Source organism: Crocodylus siamensis, chromosome 2 (genome assembly GCF_052110815.1).
Source record: "Crocodylus siamensis isolate JL-2025a chromosome 2, ASM5211081v1, whole genome shotgun sequence".
Classification (NCBI taxonomy): Eukaryota; Metazoa; Chordata; order Crocodylia; family Crocodylidae; genus Crocodylus; species Crocodylus siamensis.
The window spans coordinates 34,979,998-35,000,134 of NC_143396.1; the positions used below are offsets into that span (position 1 = coordinate 34,979,998).

Here is a 20,137-nt window from a genome sequence, read left to right on the forward strand (position 1 = left end):
GTAATTTAATTCCAGAGTACTAATCAGAGCTTTACAGTTAATGTTCAGTTTAGAAATGGGCTTTAAGTGGGGCATTAAAAGTTTAGGGCTTTTCTCTCTGGTCTTTCAGCACTGATCACATGCCATGGCCTTAACTTTTCCCCATGGAGTTGCTAGCCTTCAATCACTTCTTACCACCTGTTCCCGTGAAACACACCCCTCGCAAAACATCCCTAACCAGTAAGCCTTCCTAAGTGGTATTTGAAGAAAAGCAGGTTCAGAAGGTAGAGATAGGGTTATGGGAAGAGGTCTGAAATGCAATCTTTTTGGTTGTAATATTGGGGAAGAAGTAGAGGATATGTAAGTAGAGAGTGGCTTAACTTTTCGTATATAATGTCAATATTTATGGAACATCCAGCTGCTTCTAGCTCTTGGCCAATAGCACTATACGTTGAATCTCCCTTTTCACATTGTTTACACACAATGAAAATATTCCCATTTTATGTCTTGTATCTAGACAAGAAAATTCTGCTGTAATTCATATCCAATAAAACCTAGTCTCTTCCTTGGATAGTCACAAGTACAAATGAAGGCAAGATTTTTTCCTGTATATTAGTACCTCATAAGTAATCTAAAAATGTAAAAATGTAAATTTACAGATGGCACCTATTTGAGCAGTGTTGCAGAGGCTTTGATAGGATTTCAGATTAGGATTCAGAATGACCTTGATGAACTGGAGAAATGGTCCTAAATTAAATGAATGAAATTCAGTAAGGATAAGTGCAAGGATGTAACAACTGCACGCCCAAATACAGACTTGGAAATGACTGGCTAAACTGCAGTTACCACAGAAACCAGCCCAGGGCTGATAGTTTATGATAAAATGAAAATAAACACACAGTGTGCTCTTGTTGCAAAATACACAAACAAAAAAACCAAATGAATAAAAAAAAATCAATAGGCTGATTTGTATTAATAAAAGTGCTGTTGTGTTGTTTGCAAGTCAAGGAATATTTGGAACTGATGAGGCCGCCCTTGGAGTATTGTGTCTAGTTTGGGGCATTACACTTGGGTAAATTAAATAGAATTCAGTGGTGGACAACAAAAATATTACAGGTCAAGGAAATATGATTTACAAGGATAGTACATTGGAACAATCAGGATTATATAGTCTGGAGAAGAAAAGACTGAGGAGTATTTGATAACAATCTTCAAAGTACGTGAAGGGTGTCTGTAAAGAGTATAGTGATAGTCTATTCTCTGTAGTCTCAGGGAACAAGATGGGCTCTTAAACTACAGCAAGGGAAGTTTAGATTGGCTATTAGGAAAAGCCATCTCCTATAAAGGTAGTTAAGTATTGAGTGATTGTGGACTCTCTATCCTCGGAATTTTTAAGAACATTTTAGATTGTCTTGGGATGGTTTAAATGATCCTGCAATGATCAGGGAGTTAAACTAGATGATTTCCTGTGTTCCCTTCTAGCCCTACTTTTCTGTGATTTTAGAACTTCTCTAGTTTACATGCATATAATATAGGTACTGTTTTGTTGTTGGTTTAAAAAATATAACACAGTATTTAAATAATGACTCTGTATAGGCAATTAAAGTAATGAAAGCACCATATTTACTCACGTATAAGATGACCCTGAATATATAAGAACTGTACAATAATTAGATTATCTATATGGAAAATGTATTAGTTATAACTTTCCAGTTATAGAATCTAATTATTGGAGGTTTGCCTTGAATTTGTCCCTCATCCACTGGTACAGAAGGGAAAATAAATCCGGAAGGTTCAAGTGGCCCTCCCTGCCTTCTGCCCCCCCAACTCCTTTTCCCTACAGCCTCTCCTCCCCCTTACTATCAGACGCTCCTGTCCCTAAGCACATAAAAGGAAGAGGACATTTGAAAATACTGACTTTGAAATAAACATGCATATAGTCAGTTGCACATAGGCAAATTACTATGGGTACACATAGACTTTGTTCATCCAGAATTCATAAAGTATTTTACTTTTTGAAAATGCTTCAAGTTTTAGCAGAGGTAATCCATAAACACACTTTCAAGCAGCTCTTTTTTACCTAATACACATACATATATATATTTAAAAAACAATTTTCGGGGGAATTTTTTTTTTGTGTTCCAGTTCAAATTAGCCAGATTAGTTCCAAATCCTTTTGATTAAGCAAAGCTCAATCATTCAAACACCATGTGTGGTTCTGCAACCAGCAAGTATCCTCCACCCCAGACTTTTCATCTTAGGGTTTCAGATGCTTCCAAATCTTTCAGCAGGCATCCTGTGTGCAGGCCCAAGCCTGAAGGATTGGGGTTCAGATGCCCCTGAGTCCTGCTTGCCCTCAGCCAATGGCCACAGGAGCAAGCTAGGGAGGAGCGCCCCATTTCCATAAAGTAGCCATGTAGTCAAGATCTTCCCACTGGAAGCTGGCATCCTGTCCACAGTGCATTTGGACAGGGGTGCACCCTCTACCACACAATGCTATTTAAATCCATTTTGACTCAGGTACCGGACCAGTGCAGTGGTGACACTTGATCTTGGCTCATGTATGGCCAAGAAGCAATGCATAAAAATAGTTCAAAGCTAAAAGGCTTTTGATTTAGCTCATTGGTCTGGGCAGGTCCCAACAGAGTCAACAGCATTTCAAGTCATGGTGACTCCACACTTCAGCATCGCTTAGTATGTGTGTGTAATCCAGATACCCCCATCCCCACCAAATGATCTAGGTACTAATTGCCCCCCACCACTCATGACTGGAACCAGATGTTCTTCTCATGATTCCTTGGATCCTCCAAAAATGCACATGCAAAAGAGGTGCAGGACAGTCTAATCTGGCTCCATGTCATGGAGGGCAGGGCCATACTAACCCTGTGCAACAGGCTGAGGGTGGGGGAAGCAGAAGGGTTTCCAGTGAACTGTTTGGGGCACCATTTAGTGATGTTTTCCAGACATTCAAAGCTGGTACAGAAACAGGAATAATTGGAAATGGAAAAAAAGTTGTATTTCAGTTGTGGGAGTGAACAGAGTAAAAATGTATGCAAGATAAGGGCTCACCATGACTTGAAAAAGAGTTGATGCTTAGGGGGACTGAGCACAGTGGGCACTACCATATATCTTACTTGGCTGGGCTGCCTTAACCTGTCTTTGGGGTCAGTTCCTATCAGTGGCATGGCTTCGTGGCCATCTTTGGCTAAGATCAAGTGTAGACCGCAAAGCCATGCCACTGGTGGTGGAGGCCTACTGCTTAGCTTGATCCCAGAAGTGCTGTGGTGGGGCTAGTGACAGAGTATTGGGATGGAATAGGAGGAGAAGTTTGTGGATCCTGGAACAGCATTAGCAACAGTGTTGGAGATGAGAGTGACAGTTATGAAACAGGAAGTTGACCAAAAGATGATAAACCAATTGGAGAGCAGAAGCAAAGATCGAGAGTCTGATGGAGGATGGACAAAGGTGGGGAGGAATGGATGAAAGAATGTAAGAAAGAAAGGTATACTGGGATTACTGGTGTGGGAGGAGGCTTGAATGAAGAAAGCAATGAGGGAAGAGTCCAGTCAGAAGGAAGAACAGGAGAAAATGAGGAGAGGAGGTCAGAAGGGAGAAATGAGGAATGAAACAGTAATTGAAGGGAAAAGGAAGAGTAGTCAGTAGAATAAACCAGATCTGCAAAGAGAAAAAAGGTGGAAGGAAGTGAGAGATGGAGCAACAGGTAATCTATGTCTTAGAATAAGAGCAGTAGTAACAGGGGAAGGACAACAGAGAATTCAGACAATGACTAGATATTAATTTTTAGAAAAATATTATTTGAAGTTTTGGATGTTAAAGCAGAACATTTGAACAACCTGGTCACCTTTCCTAACCAGAAGTCTTGGGAAATTTTGTATTGGAGCCAAGACGGTTATGAGGATTTTTTGAAGACATATGAGGCAGTAGGTGAGAGAGATGAATTGAAGAACTGCTACATTTTATTGAGGGAGAAAAGACAAGAAAAAGGACAATAATTATTCAAATGTACATGGATATGCCTGTGATGGGGGAGAAAAAGAAATGGTTAGAGTAGCGATTCGCAACCCCCAGGCAGCAGCCTGGTGCTGGACCGCAAAGGGTTGGCTGCCAGTCCACAGGAGGGCTGGGTACCGAACCAGAAGTGACGGTGGACCAGCAAACTGCAGACTGGCAAACCGTGGACTAGAAGTGACGAACATACTGTGAACTGGCAGCCAACCTTTTTTTAGACTGAGTATAAGAAAGAGTTGGCTACCTGCCCACAGTATGCCGGTCACTGCTGGTCCTCGGTTTGCCGGTCCGCAGTCGCTTCCAGTCTGCAGTTTGCTGGTCCTCAGCCTAAAAAGGGCTGGAACCCCTGGGTTAGAGTATTATGTACAAAAAGTTATGTATGTTGAGAAGATACATGATAAACATGGTATATGGACGGGATTGTGGAGAGCTCCGGTGGTAATGAGGCTGGATGGGAGAAGCCTTGGTAGGATAATTCATTTACTACCAGTAATTCAGATAGGGCCACATGGAGGGTTTACAATGTATTTTGGACAGTCTAAACTCTGTACCAAGTACGGGCAAGAATGTTATTGGGCCACATACTGCCAATATGCAATATGCTACAGATGTGAAGGGTACAAGGTGGTGGAGTACCGAGCACCAATGCCTGTGTGAAATTTAAATGGCTGTACATGACTTTGTGTATAAATGTCAGAAGTGTGTTATTGAGGAAGAGGTGGGATAAGATTATGCCAATATTGAATGGGGCAAAAGTAGACATACTACGTTTGCAGGAATGTGGAATCCCATGGGAGAGGGATTATAAGTGTTTTGTAAACAGATAGGGATGGGGACCATCGTGGTGGGTAGGGTCAGATCGTTAATTGTATCTTAAGTATAATGGCTTCCAGGAGCCAAGGTTCTCTCTTGTCTAGTGTCTTGGCCAATTAATTCAGTAGAGAGTGCTAGAAAGTCTTAAGTGGTAAATTATGAAACCCTGTTCTTGTAGGGCAGAGGTGTCCAACATACAGCCCACAGAACTGTTCCATCCAGCCTGCCAGTTGTCAAGTGGGCTCCCAGAAGATGGCAGTAGGGTTAGCGGGATATTGCCCAGTGAAGTCTTCAGGGTCCTTGGGACCTGATGGTCGTCTGAGAGGAGATAGCAAGGGCTATGGAAAAACAATCCTTGTTTACCCCAGTGCTGCCATCACCTGAATGTGGACCTGCAATATTGCCCAAACACAGACCCATGCTGCCTCAGACCCTTTGAATGCAGTCCTGGAGGAGCCCCAGGGCCCAGGGTTTGAAACCCCTGCCGTAAGAGAAAGAGTTTTATCATTCATGAATAATATTTGTATTTTTCCGAAAGTATGAGTTTCTGTGATTTCTGAAGAAAAGCTCTTTTTTTAAAAAAAACAATGTATAATCTATTCTGTAAGAGGCAAAAATTGTTCTGGGTGATACCTTTTATTAGACAAACTGTGTAATTGGGAGAGATATAGGCAACTTTAGGGTACCAAGTATTATTTCTTGGGTCTGAGAAAAAAGCAGACAAAGCTTGGGCTGAATACCAGATTACACAAAGGGCTATATAAAACTCCATATGTAAATAAAAAAGGATGAGAGAAATATTATTAGGTAGCCAACAGACAAGAGAAATAAAGTAGAAAGGATAATCTGATAAGCAGAAAAGCAAACTATTCTTCAGCTTCGTAAATTCCTAACCTCAACCATATTTTGGACTAATGAGTTCCACAGGTAAATTATGTGAAGTATAAAAGAAATGGTTCCATTCTTAAATACCTGTGTTTTGAATTTAATTAAATGTCCTATTATTTGTGTAGTGTGAAAGAGGGTAAGTAGAATTTCTTAGTTTACCTCATGTTTATTATTTTGAATACCTCCATCATATCTGTCTCTCTTTCTTATATTTTCCAAACTAAACATTCCAATCCTTTTCAATCGTCTTCGCTCTTTTCATGCCTTAATCAATTTCATCGCTTGCCTCTGAACTCCCTCTAGTTCTGATTTATATCTTTTTTGAGGTGAAGTGACCAAAACTGTACATGATATTCCAGATGAGAATGAATCGTCTATATATATAATAGGATTATAGTTATTACTATTTTTATCCATCTTAATACTCCATTTTCGTTTCTTCTGCTTCCAAGGCACATGGAATAGGTGTGGTTTTATTGATCTGTCCAGAATGATTCCTAGCTTTTTACTCCTGTTATTTCAGTTTATTAAAACCCAGTAGTGTATAGAAGTACATCATATTATTCTACCTAAATATATAATGCCATACATTGTACTACTTGTCCACTTAGCTTTGTTAGTACTTCTAAAGATCCTTACATTGTTTTCTGATCTTGATGATCAAAGAACTTAGAACATTTTGTGTCACTTTTACCTTTTGCTACTGCAATGTTCATATCTTTTCTAAATCATGATGTAGTTTCCATATTTAAGTTTTCATATAATAGAAAGTTCTAGAAATTCTTGTAACCCATTTTAAAGAAGCTCTATCACCCATATTATTTGTTGCAAATCTTTTTACATTTAGCTGGGAGAAGACTATGAAGAAATGTCTTTTCTTTATTCCATTAAAATGCCAATACATTTAACTGGGTTATTGGCTGTAGCCATGTTGGTCTAAGGACATAGACAGACAAGGTTCTTTAGGTAAATCCTGTATCTTTTATTAAACAAACTAAAATAGTTGGAAAAATTCTTCCTTGCAAGATTTTGGGTACAAACAGCCTTTTTAGGTTTCCTCAGCCTAAAGAAGGATGGCTGTATCCAAAAGCTTGCAAAGAAGAACTGTGTCCCTTGTCTGCAATACATTTAACTGAATCATAGTGTTAAAATTAACTTCTCTGTATGTACTTGCACTCCACTTGAATATATTGGCTTTGTGTCAGAAAATAACTCAGTATGCCCATAATAAAGCCACGATGCTTCAGTAGTAGGCACTGCACTGTCAAAGTCTACAGCCTACTGGAGCATTAGGGGAATGAAGGGATTCAGCTTGATTCAATCATGCATCTCTCTAACATAAGGCCTTAGTATCTCATTCACGTACCATTGTAAGTGCACAGCATGACAGAAACTTCCATATTGCTCAGGATGGGGAGAAAAAACCAGGCTAAGTCTTCCTGCAGGTCCCCCTGAAACCTATACAGAAAACAACATAGCTCAGCAGGCCGTTCCCTATTCTATAGGTACATCATAGGGCTGGAGGGCTTCCTCAGTCCATGGATGGATCTAGCACAGAGGATTTTTTGGTATGTAAATCCAGGGTGTTAAACTCACTTGTTTCATTGGTTGGATTGAGGCTGCAGGGCTTCTCTTGGGCCAGACCCAGACCACAGGTCTCCTGGCCATAGCAGCCAACACTGCTGTGTTGGTACCAGCAGCCAAGAAGTCAATACCACCAGCATGCTCAGCAGGCTGGGGGTTAATGCTGCTGATTTTAGTTACTACCGAAAACACTAGCTATACAGTGGTGTTCATTCCCTGAGGCTGGCCCTACTGACAGCGTGCCTTTGGCAGCCATGGGGTGGAGATGGGGTTAAGTGGCAGTGACATTAAGTCTTTGGCTGTTGACAGCCATGAAGAGAAGCCCTGAGTGCCAGATGATTTGGTACATGGGCTGTATATTTGACACCCAAGATGTAAATGATTATGTACATAGTGTTATAACATCCCTATGTTAACCATCTGCCATGATGAAATGTGACTGCTGCTTTCTTGATTCTTAGCCAGTTTCAGGTGCTTGCCTTTACTTCCTACTTCAGAACAGGAATGTTTCTCTAATAGCCTCTTGTACAGGAGCTAGGCTTTGGAAAACCCAGATAAAATATATCAGGTGGTTCTCAGTTAGTATTTTTGTAATGTCTAAGCCCCCCAAAATCTTAGCAGATTAAAAATGATTATTTCTTCCACAGAAATTCTGTTTTGTTGGTATTTCCAGCATGTTCCTTTAGGCTTTCAATTATTGTTTGACCCAAAATCTTTTTTTACATAATTTTTTTTTTTACTTGGGTAATGTATCGAATGAGTTCCACTTATTAAGCTCACGTCAGATATAAGGGATGTCCCATGCACCTATTTCTTTTTCTCTCCAATTTAGGGCTCTTTTGGAAAGCTCAGAAAGCCCACTTCATAATCTTCTTTAAGGAGTCCTTTCAAGTTTGCAGTACCCACAAGGCACTTCTAGGCTCCCATTTGATTTCCCTCCATTTAGTTGCACATGGCAGTCCATCTACCACATTGGGAGTCTTAGAATGCTTTCTAGAAATTGATTGGGATCCATTTGAATGGGATGCAACCTTACACATGACCAAACAGGGAATTCCTAGAATGGGAAGGAACCACCCCGGGAGCAGTACTATTAAACCTACTAGTTACTTAAAAAGGAATACCCCAAAGTAAGTAACAGGATGTTCATTCAAAATAATGGGTCAAGAAGCTTTGTGGTCTAGGTTGATTTCTGAAAGACTTTTTAGTTTGTTTGTATGAGTTGACACTCAAGATCCAATACCTGTCTACAAAATCCCATTCCTCAGCATAGTGGTATGAAGGAAAGGTAAAATAAAGAAGTTAGCAGTAGAATATGTTTTTGTATTGCTGTAGTCAGAGAAAGATGACCTGCTCTGATAAATAGTTTTGTATAAAAAATGAAAGCAGTTCAGTTGTCAGATGCTAATCTTATTGATCTGTCCCTGCCAGTTCCCATATTTATATTCCTTCCTTCTTGCTTTTTCTTGCTAAAGCCTCTGGGCTTTATTATCATTTTGCCAGTTCTCATCTTCTTCCACCTCCCCTTATCCCACCGCCCCTGCTTATTCATCGTCCTTAAGCCCATCACTAACTGACTGTATACTGGTGCTTGGCTACTTTTGTATAAATAGGAAACTGTCTAGCAGGACTACAAACTTTTCTGAGAACTTTTTTGGCAGTAATGTGTCCAATTCTGATGCCCACACTTTAAAAAGTAAGTCAAAATATTGGAAAGATTTCTGAAAAGAGCTTCAAGTATGGGGTGAAGTCTGGAAAACCTGCAATGAAGAGGGAAGCTTAAGAATCTTGATAGATTTAGTTTATCCAAAACAAGGTAAGGTAATTTGGGAAATTCATCTATTAAACTTAAAAGACTCCATGTAAGGCTGTGAGTATTTTCTATGCGTCTTTCCCAACCTGCCAACTCCATTGTGAATGTACACCCTATTACTGTCTCTGTTCTGTGCTTGGCTGAAACTCCAAAGTTGAGCACAGATTTAACAATGAAGGGTCATTAAATGGAGATGTTCATGTATTCATATATAAATATCCTAGACAATATTCTGGCTCTTACTGAAGATAACAGGTTTGTCAGAGTAAAGGTTGCCTTGACTACAAAGTCACCTTGCAGAAAGGCTGCAAGGTTATAAAACAGCAAGAACTGAGGCATTTGGTCTCTTTAGCCATTTTCAGCAGCTCAAGCTGCCTGCATCAGGAGCCAGTGAAATGGGGGAAAGTTTTACCTTTTTGAACACAGATGGACAACTTCAAGGACCCCAGGGAAAGGTGAGCTAGGGAATAAGGAGTGTTGCCTTTATGAAGTTTGTTGTGTTCTAGCAAGCAGTGATTTATTGTGTTTTTTTTTCATTTAAATAAAAGCCAGAGTATACTAAGAAAATCTGGGCAAATCCTGTCTGCTAATATTATTACAAGCTTCCCAAGGAGTCAAACTATAAATGAGTAAGACTGGGGGGGAGGGGAAAGCATGTCAAATCCAAAATTGCCTAGCTTCAACTTCTTAATATACTTTTTTCTATAAGACGGATGAGCCCCAAGTTCTCATTTTTCTCTCCCCCTGAAGTAATCTATTAACCTGTTTATTGTTAAGCCTAACAGATTGGGCTCCTTAAGTATTTTGCGATGACATATTTTCTAATATTTTAATCATTATTGTAGCTCTTCTCTGAACCATATCCAGTTCATAAACATCCTTCCTGAATTCTGGATACCAAAACTGGGCATTGTGTTTCATCAATAATATATAAGCATGTATTGTGATGGAGAGAGAACTATATGATAAATGTGATAGTTTTATGACATCATGCCTCTTCAACCACCTCAGATAATTGCTCTGTGCTAATCTATCGTTCCCAGAGCTTAATATAACATTCCAAACCTCTGAACAGCTTTATACAACTGCCATTAAAAAAAAGTAATAATAATCCAAATATAAGGTTTCCTTCAAAAGTGAATTTCATTCCTAAAAACATTATACTGTCCCAAAGCCTTGCATAGGCAATGATCCAGGACCAATGCTAGGTTTAAGATCCAATATGTAGTGATGCATTGGGCTTGAAATTGAAATTTAATACTACTGGATTAGGGAGGTTCCAGCTTTCAGTGAAAAACAAAGCATTTGCTTCTGTCTTGCTTTAAAGACATGACATTTTTATGTACAGAAAATCAAGTTTATGTCATTTTTAGAGGTTTCTAAAATCTACTATTAATATATTTTTTCTTTCCCTCAGAGGTCTGTGCAGTGGAATTCATAGTAATTAGGGAACATAGTTTCATTTGTAGAAAGACGCACAAAAAAGGAATGGAAAAGAAAAGAAAAGAAGGAAGAAAAGATACCGATAAGATTTCTTTAGATTCTTGAAATCATTCTCTAATTTATAATGCCATTTATGGTATTTAGAGTTGTGATAAACATTTTATTGATATTCATTTGAAATGATCTGCTTATAGCTTTGCTACACCTATTTAAAGAAATCATCCCAGATTGCATGACACATTGTACATATTGAGTATTGCTTCCACCTCCCAGCGTGTGTGAATGGGTACTGCTTTAATAAAAGGTAGTCCTTTAAACTATATGATTAAGTCCAAGCATCAGTAAGTGAAAATAAATATAGATACCATTTAAGTATGTTTTTATGAAGACAGTTTTTTTCTGACTTCATTTTGTCTTAAATGATGGTGTTTTTGGAATGTTCATTTTTGGACTTAATAGTGTGAATGTAACTTTCACAACACTCTTTAGCATCAATCCTATCTCTGTGTCAGCAGTTGTACCAGATCCAGTGCTTGTGCATATTGTAACAACACCAGAAAGGCTCGTTAACAGAGAATGCAAAATGTTGTTAATACTTCAGCAGCTATTTATGTAAGCAGATATAATTATTTATATATAATTATAATGATTAGATGGAATGAAAACAGAATCCATCTTTTAGACACAAAGTTACATAAACTTAAACCATATCCCTAGCCTTTTATTAGTTAAATATTTGAAAAAATATATAGCAGCCATATTGTAGAAAGAATATATTACAGGGATTTGACTCTTTTATCTTAGTGTAAATTAGTGTGTGAACAATGTATTTAAGAACATCTTGCCCCTCTTTGTACTTTAAAAATAAGTGAATCTTCACTTTTACATCTTATATTTAACCAAGCCTGCTCATACAATTTCAAAAAAAAATTAGAAGGTATTTGAAAGAAAAAAAATGTCCAATGGAAGAAGAAGAAAAAGCACAGACAAATTTAACAGAACTGTATTTTTTAAATAATATTTTTGCAAAACTGGTACAAAATCCTGTAAGCTTATCAAATAAAAGAGAAAAATAATGACTTTCATTAGTGCTATTTGAATGCCTTCATAAACTTTATATCATGCAATTTTAAGCTAGTACTGATTTTCTTACTGCAGTTGCCAAGCAAAGTAACTGTAGTACCTATAACATTATTTATATACTTTATTAGAATACGTTTTGTGCTTCTGCTACACAAAATGTTCATGTTGATTCTTGAACCTTCTTCGTATCATTGCATCTAATCAAAGAAGCCATAATTTAGACTCAGAAGGCACATGATTGACTCTACAGTCCAGGGGAACTAAAGGGATGAAGCATAAGAACTGGGCAAGAAGCCTGTACTCCAAAACTAAGAGAAAAGGCATGTTTTTTCTTTTATGTGAAACCCTATAAACAAACACAGGCTACTACACACCACACAGGGGATTTGTGTTCAATTCATTGAATTCAATCATGAGATTCTAAGCTATCCTGGGGTGGGACTGCTGCAGAGGCAGCACATTCTTCCTCTAGAGCAGGATTGGAAAGGAGTAGTCTTTGTTTCTTTTGGGCAACTTGTTTTTGCCAGACACAGCAGCAATTTTAGCAAAGGGGTTCAGAAAAATTATGTACAGCCTCAGCTAGAATGAAAATCCCCATATCACTGAGTTTAAGTTTAGGTTTAGTGGGTTTCTAAGAAGATGAAGGTTTTGAAAGAGTTATCAGGGATAACCAGGGGAAAAGAAAACTATTATAGCAAGAGAGAACTTTAAAAAAATAACAATAGATAAGTATTTTTACAGCATTAAGTAAAGCTGAAGGGAAAATACCCCCTCCTCCTCTTTCAGGAAAGCAGTTACGGATTCTCCAGCATGGGTAGGATCACCCAGAAACATTGTACCCCTTTGAGATTTTCACTTTATATACTGATTCTTCTCTACTGAATATTGCTCTGTTGCAAGGGTGTCAAACTCACCTGTGCCCCAGGGTTCTTGGAGGGGCTGGATCGAGACTGCAGAGAGCCTCTTGACATGGTGGTAGCAGTGTGGGGTGAATGGTGCCATAGGGATTAATGCAGCAGTCTCTCACTCCCTGCGACTGCCAGACAAGTCAATCAGGACTCTGTATCAGATGATCCTGGGACAGAACCTCCCCCTGCTCACACCACCCCTGAATTCCCAGCCCTTCTACTTGTAACATTTTATGTCATTAATATATTAATGTTGGTATAAATGGCAAGAGTATAACACATGCACCCAACTTAAGGCACCACGAAATGACAAACCATCCATAAAAATGTTACTCATATGATGTAGGACATGTTTATAGCTTGTTTGAATAGCACTTTAAATTGAATGTGTGGCATATCCAGACATGAGAGCTCTCTAGGGTTGATGCTTAAAAATGAGCTCATGGTCAGAATCAGCCCTGGTCTCCAACCTTTATGCAGAAAATATTGTTGGCACTGACCATGGGCAGCTCTGGTCTCCAATCAGCTGCAGTTTGTTCCAGAGCCAGTGCCGTCAAACTGGGCCCAGGGCTGCTCTATAGGGTGTTGGAAGAAATCAGAGGCTCCTGGCAGGGGGAGCCAAGGCCTTCCTTGCTGGGAACTTTAAATCTCATACTTAGCAGCTCTGGCAGGTTTAAAGTCCCAAGCAGCGCTGGTAGTCAGTTAACTGTCAGACCCAGTTCTGGAACTACTCTGAGTTGCACCAGACTGCAGCCAGCCAGCTTTCAGCTTGCCAGTACAAGGGAAGCCCAGGATCATGATGCACTGACAAGTAGAAAGGGTGCAATTGGCATCTGATCCTTGATTCTAAAATCATGTCTCCTGCCATGCACACATAGCATGGCAGGAGGTACAATTGTTGGGATCAGGGATCAGAATCCATGGCACCTTTAAACAAATGCATGCCAGGATCTGGTGAAATGGCTCTGTGGGCTGTGTTGAACATCCCTGCTCCACTGCATTCTGCCTCACCAAGCAGAAATTTACTTTACACTGAAAAGGAAACTGTAGTCATTGACATAAGTGTTCTGCATGCTTTCAGTGCAAGGAAGAAATAATTTTTAATGGCTGGATGCTACATGCACCTATAGAAAATTTCCCATCAAAATCTTTATTTTTTGTAAGCACCATGGAACTTTTCACTGCAGTGTTAGCTAGTGATATAACTGGTGGCCCCTTATCTAACTGCCAAAGACGAGCAAAATATTTTTTCACCAGTTAAATGGTTCTCTATGGGCTAGCTGGTATACAAGAAAGCTTGTATTGGTGGTTAAAGCTAGAATACTGATGATGCTCGTGCTAGCAGTGCAGCAGAGATAGCTACACTGCTGCTTATAAACTTCCTCTCTTGTGTTCAACTATATGTGGCATGGCTGCTCCTAATCAATCTAGGTGAGCTCAAGAGAAGCTAATTCAAGAACATAATTCAGACTGTCTCTGCAGTGGGACATATTCTCCAAGTCCTCAAAGGGCATCTACTAGACAGGATGTGGATTTTTACCACACTCTGAATCAATAGGAGGCAGTAACCTGAAAACTTCTCAGAGTTTAATGTTGTAGTAAAGGTCAGGGAATGAGATAACCCTCTTCACAGTGGAAAAGTGAACAAATTCAGTATGGGGGCTTGCTTTTAGGTAAAGATAATTGTGCAGTAGCTTTAGAGTGACAGTCCTTGTCACTTTGTGATACAATGCAGCTATGGTGTTGTATTATTTAAAATCAATCCCCTTAGGAAGTATTTGATAGAGTAATTAATATAGATGGCAGAGAGTTTGACAAGCTGTACGATGGCCTAAACAATAATGCTTTATATGCAAATATTTAGCAAACTTTCATCCATATTTATTAAACACAAACAGAAGTAAAGCCTGAGACCATAAAGTGCAAATAATACAGTAGTTCAAAATCCATTTTTTGTTGTGTCTGACTTTGGTGATATTACAGAGTCCAGTAAAATAATTTTGCTGCTGAAGTGAGAAGGAATGGTTTGTTGACACAAGTACTTTGGTGGTGCAGTTGTTGAGGAAGGCAAAAATGGTACTCTGTGTAATAGCCTGAAGGCTCCCTATAGCAAAGGGAATCATTACTGCTGCTTCTTTCTCAAAATACTGGTAGATGCTATGTATGATGAGAGATGATTTGACTATGTATAGCAATTCTTCAGAGTCAGGAGCTGCAGTGATTCCCATCAATGAAATCTATTTTTTCTTCACTGACAGCTGTTTTTGCTATTTACTTTAAAAGCAGATGGGGACAATGCAAAGAAGAGCTGTCAATTTTATTACCATGTATAATCAGCATCTGTGCAATACATTAGACTCATTACATAGCTTATACTTTCTTCTGTGTAGTAAAAATTCTTGTGGGGTTTCTTGACAGGCTTCTTATAGCCTTTTTGTAAATGAAGAAATACTGAAATTAGATGATTTAGATCAATTAAATGCTGAAGCCACTCAGATTTGCTCAATCAAAATACAACTTACTGAATCTTAAAAATAAATAACATATATCATTTATTTGTAGATAAGACATTTAGAACTGAAAAAAATTCTTTTCAAGTATCACTTCATTTTTAGTAAATCTATTTTTGATCTATTGGTAGTCCCTTGATACTAATCTCCCCTGTACCTTATGAGTATGTGTCTATACAGTATAAATTGGATGGCTTTTCCCAGATGCTTCTGAGAAGGCTGGGTGTACTGAAGTTGTTTTTCTGTAACTTAGGCCCTATCTACATGTTACACTTAAGGTTTCATTAACTGGATAATCATGCCTTAAGGCTAAGTACAGAGGTTCAAAAAGCCCAAGATAAAAGTGCTCTGAGGTACATACTTCAAGTGCCCTAGGCTAGGTTGGGAGGGAACAAAACCGACATTCCCTCTTCTGTGCATGGGGGAAGCAGGGGGCCTGCACTGGCTAAGGCCAGCAAGCTAGGGGCACTCAAAGTGCATCTCCCAGATGCTGGGTAACCCTTGATGGGCTCATCCCAGCCCTGTACCGCCTGCCTCCGACCCCCTCCCCCCCAGCTCTCAGCAGCCAGGTGCCCCTCCTCCCCACCAGTGCTGGCTGCCTCGGACAGGGGGGACTGGGCCAGGCCTGTGCGGCGGGGGCATCTCCTCTTCCACCAGTGCACTATGCCCAATGAAAAACCTGCAAGTCATAGGGCTCACAGCAGCCATGATCCCCAGGGTTTGGGGGGTTCCCGTGCCCCCAAGCCCTAGGGATCGTGGTTACTGTGAACCCTAGGACTCAGAGGCTTTTTTCACTGGGCATGGTGCACTGGTGGGGGAGCAGATGTCCCTGCCCCCATTTCCACTCCTCAACATGAGCCAGCCAGCACTGGTTGGGGGGCTGCTGCCACAGCTTGACCACCACTGATGACAGATGCAGGCAATAGCCTGTCAGCAAGACTGGTAAGTGTCTGGGAGGGAGTAGATGCCTGATCCCCACTGATGACAAGCACAGGCAAGAGCCTGTGAGTGGCACTAAGCAGTGGCTGGGGAGGGAGTGGATACCCCCGCCGTGTGAGCTTCGCCCCCTATTGTGTAAACCCAATTGGTGGGGGCTGGGTAAGGGACTCTGTTTCTCCCTCTGTCCCTGCTCCCCTGCTCGTGGCTGAGAGGCAGGGGCTGACAGGGAGCAGGCCTGGGGCAAGCATCCCCACAGCCTGGCTCAACTGGGCAGTGAGGGGCGGAAGCCCCTGCTACGTGGCTCTGGCCCCCACAGTGCAGACACCAGCTGGGGGAAGCCAGGGCTGGGGGCTCAGTTCCCCCCCCTCGCTTGTCCCCTGTGCCACTGCTGGTTGTGCTGGAGAGCAGAGGCTTTGCCTCTCTCCATGTTGCCTCAGCCCAGTGGCAGCCTAGGGATGGGGTCAGCCCAGCTGTGCTGGATCAGATGAGGGAGGATGGAGGCCAGCCTGCTCACGCTGTGAGGGGAGGTTAGCAGGGGGTCACAGTGGCTCCTAGGGTATTGGCAGGACCATGACCTAACTTGATTTGGGAGCAGAATCTGGGACAAGTGTGATAGACTAATCTAACCTCAGCTGATACTACATCTATCCAGGTGGGTTCAGCCAGTCTGTATGCACTGAACTTCTGTTCTATTACAGATTTAGACTAGTTTGCAATCACTTGTACTGGTTTATATGTAATTTTTGTCCCTAGCTTAAGTGGTCACCAAGCAACATGCTCATTTGGTTAATGGTATGATTAAAAAGAAGAAGCAGCTACAAAGTTATTTAACAAAATACATGCAATCACTTTTTAGCTGCTTCCTATCACACTGTTAACTGAATGGGTGGCCAGAGGCCTGGGAGCCCTATCAGCTGATTGAAACTCACAGCTGGGGGGCCCATGTGAACCCCTGAGCCTGGGAGCTCCCAACTGATGCTACCTACCAGCCCTCACAGCTGAGAGCTCCATCAGCTGCCAGGGCTTCTAGCTATGGGGACACCCCATGCACCCTCATGGTGGGGAGACTGAAGCTGATGTGATGATGTCCCTCCCAGATAAGGACATGAAGCACCCCTTTGGCTTGGACACTGCATCAACTGCAGTTTCTCTGCCGCAGGTATTCCTGGGCAGGAAGTCCAGGTCAACTGATAGGGCTCCCAGGCATGAGAGCACATGGTGTACCCTCATGGCTGGGAATCCCATAGGCTCCCAGTCATGGGAGCTTAATTCTTCCTGGAGATCAGCACCAGCAGTAAGGCATCCTGGGATCTAATGTGTAATCCACACAGTCACTACTGCTGCCATGTATGTGTGGCATGTGTCTTTACCTGCATGTGTAGAGGGGCCCTTATATAATTTAGAGCAAAACATGTTTATTCAGATGTTAGAATTTTTCAACTTGTTGTCTACCTCTGCAAGTTGTCAAGGCAAGTACTAATCAGCAGTGTTTCATTGTGTAGTTGAACTTTTTTATATGGGTCATAATAATGACCCAAGAGAACTTGTTGAATAATTTATATAGAACAATTTTGCAGCTCGCTGGGGAGAAGTAGAGAAGGCTCAATCAAATCATTAGGGACATAATTTGATTTGATTAGGTTAGAAATTGTAACTGGGGAGTGTACTGCTATATCTCATAATAAAAATGGGAACCAAAGTTTGGTGGTATGTGGTAGGGCGTGTGCAGCAGGGAATGGGAAAAGAAACTTGAAAAAAATTCCCATTATGGGACCTCTTCTAGAGAGAAAGAAATAGAAAATAGGCTCCAGGAAGGTGTTTCAAACAGGCAACTTAAAGATATTTAACACTTATGTATTAAAGGACTTATTTGAAGCACAATCCCAATAGGAACAAAAGAGTTAATACAAAGAACATTAATTAGTGTTTATGGGGTGACGGGTGGAGTACTGTTTACATGAGAGGGCACACTCTTTGATGAAGCATTTGTTTAACTGTCTTCTTCCCTGTCTTATTGATTATGTTGCTAAAATTGCCTGTGGCTTCTAAAGAAAAAACTATAGAACCACTCTATGTGCTACATATTAACTTTTCATAAAATGGAATGGTATGTTTGAGGCAAGGGGAAAGGGATATTATAATAGAGAAATGTGATCAAACTTCTGTGGAAAATTACAGATTCTCACAAAATTGTACACTTCTGCAATATAGCATTCAAGGCCAAACTGTGTGGTTTAGGAACATTCAGTAGCTGACTTGTGGGCTCTAGGTAACTAAACAGAGTTTTATTCAGGAATTAAAAGTGCGTCACTTAATATGAAGCACTACTATACAGATGAGTTTTTAATTACTGTGGGTTTTATCAGAAGAATACAAATTTCCTATAGATATTACTCTGTCTGGGCTTTGTGGCCCTGGAATGTATCTAATTAGATTTTTCATGGAAGGATGGATGCAAATTTGCACTCTATGAAATTCGCTGATTCTAGGCAGATAAAGCAGAAGATTAGAAGATAAAGCTTGAAAACAAGAATTTGATCTGGTTTCTTTATGGACAAAGTGGGGCATACAAGATTTTTTTCTTCTGTATTTATATAATCTGATTTAAGATTTTTTTTTGTCTTTTGTACCAACCTTTCTTCTGAAATGTGATGTGTTTTAGTGTGTACACATTGGTTTGACTAATAAAAGGCACATTTAGATGATCCTACTATAACAAATCCTTTATCGGGGAGTGCTTGTAAGTTTATCCTGGTGCCACACACAGAATCTATCAGACTGTAAATTTTTCACTGAAGTGAAGCCTTAGGTTAAGTTGACATGGAGCTCATTTTATTATATCTACTTGTAACTTGGTAGTTTATTTTATTAGAACTGCTGAAAAATGCCTTTCAAAAATACACTATCAGTTGTAGAACTTTTTCTGTTTTTGTATCTGCGTGTTCTGCAGACACAATTGAGCAGTGGTAAATTTAATATATCATACTTGTATGGTAGCAAATTACAAGTACATTAAACCACAAGTAACTACTATAAGTATAAAGAATTTTCAAAAGATAAAAAAGCATGCAAGACATTGAATATTCAGTTAAATTAAATATCTGAATGGCATGAGGCCCCTCATGTCATTTTGTTGGACTTAAATGCTTTGTCACATCCACTCAGATAAGTTCATTGATTTCATGAGGATAGATAGGGAGTAAGCTAAGGACCTCGTGCATAAAAAGGCTGGGTTTTTTTTACTGCATGAGCTAAAGAGCCAGTAAGTGTAGCTGAGATTTAACAGATTCATGCCCTCTATGGATCAGTAAGACAGATGTGAAGCAGACGTGGACATGCAAAAATCTATTCACACATCATATTAAAACCTTTATCAAATGGTATCACAAGAAGTTATTAAGAAAATTAAGTATAGGATATTGGCCTGGAAAGGACCCTCCCGGGTGACCCAATCCACAGCTGTCACAGGCAACCACATGGTCTAATCCCTTTAATAAACTTATCAAGTTTCATCCTGAAACCAGTTTCTCCCCTCTCCTTGCCCCTGCCCCTGCCCCCTCCCCAGTCCTGTTGAGAGGCTGCTTCAGAACCTCCCAGCTCCAATGCTTAGAAACCTAAGTTTCAAACTAATGTATTCAAGAGCTGTTAGTACCTATGTGTTTTATGACCAGAATTGATCTTGACATCTAGCTAAAGTTTGTCCTATTCATCTGTATTCTTTACTCTTGTCTCTCTGTAGGGAAGAGTAATCATGTGTCCTCTTAACTTGCGGAGTAGTCCTAAACTGAGAAGCAAAATATTTTACAGAAGTCTGTCTGAGAGAGTACAAAAAATAGGAACAATTTTCACAGTGGCTAAAGGTTTAGTCTGGTGCCAAAAGATTACAGACAATGTTTAAAATGCTTATTAACAGTCAAAAAAGGACTTGAGAAGTAGAATGGCAAAATAAGCAGATGACGTGCTATTACAATTGGAGAGGATTGAGGAATTTCTGAGACCTAAGAAGGGAAATGAACTTTTAGCAGGATAGAAAATGTAATTCAGTGTTACAAATGCAAAGTAATACGTAATAGGACAAACTGATATGATTGTCTTTTAAAAGAACTCTGCGTTTTGTGGGATAAGTCGCTGTGGAATTCTGAATGTAC

The 20,137-nt window shown here is 40.1% G+C and overlaps 1 protein-coding gene across 8 annotated transcripts in view; it reads left to right on the forward strand.

The window, feature by feature from the left end:
* The window catches only part of SLIT2 (slit guidance ligand 2), a 453,521-nt gene that overhangs the window by 302,654 nt on the left and 130,730 nt on the right, over window positions 1-20,137 (forward strand). The window lies entirely within an intron of this gene.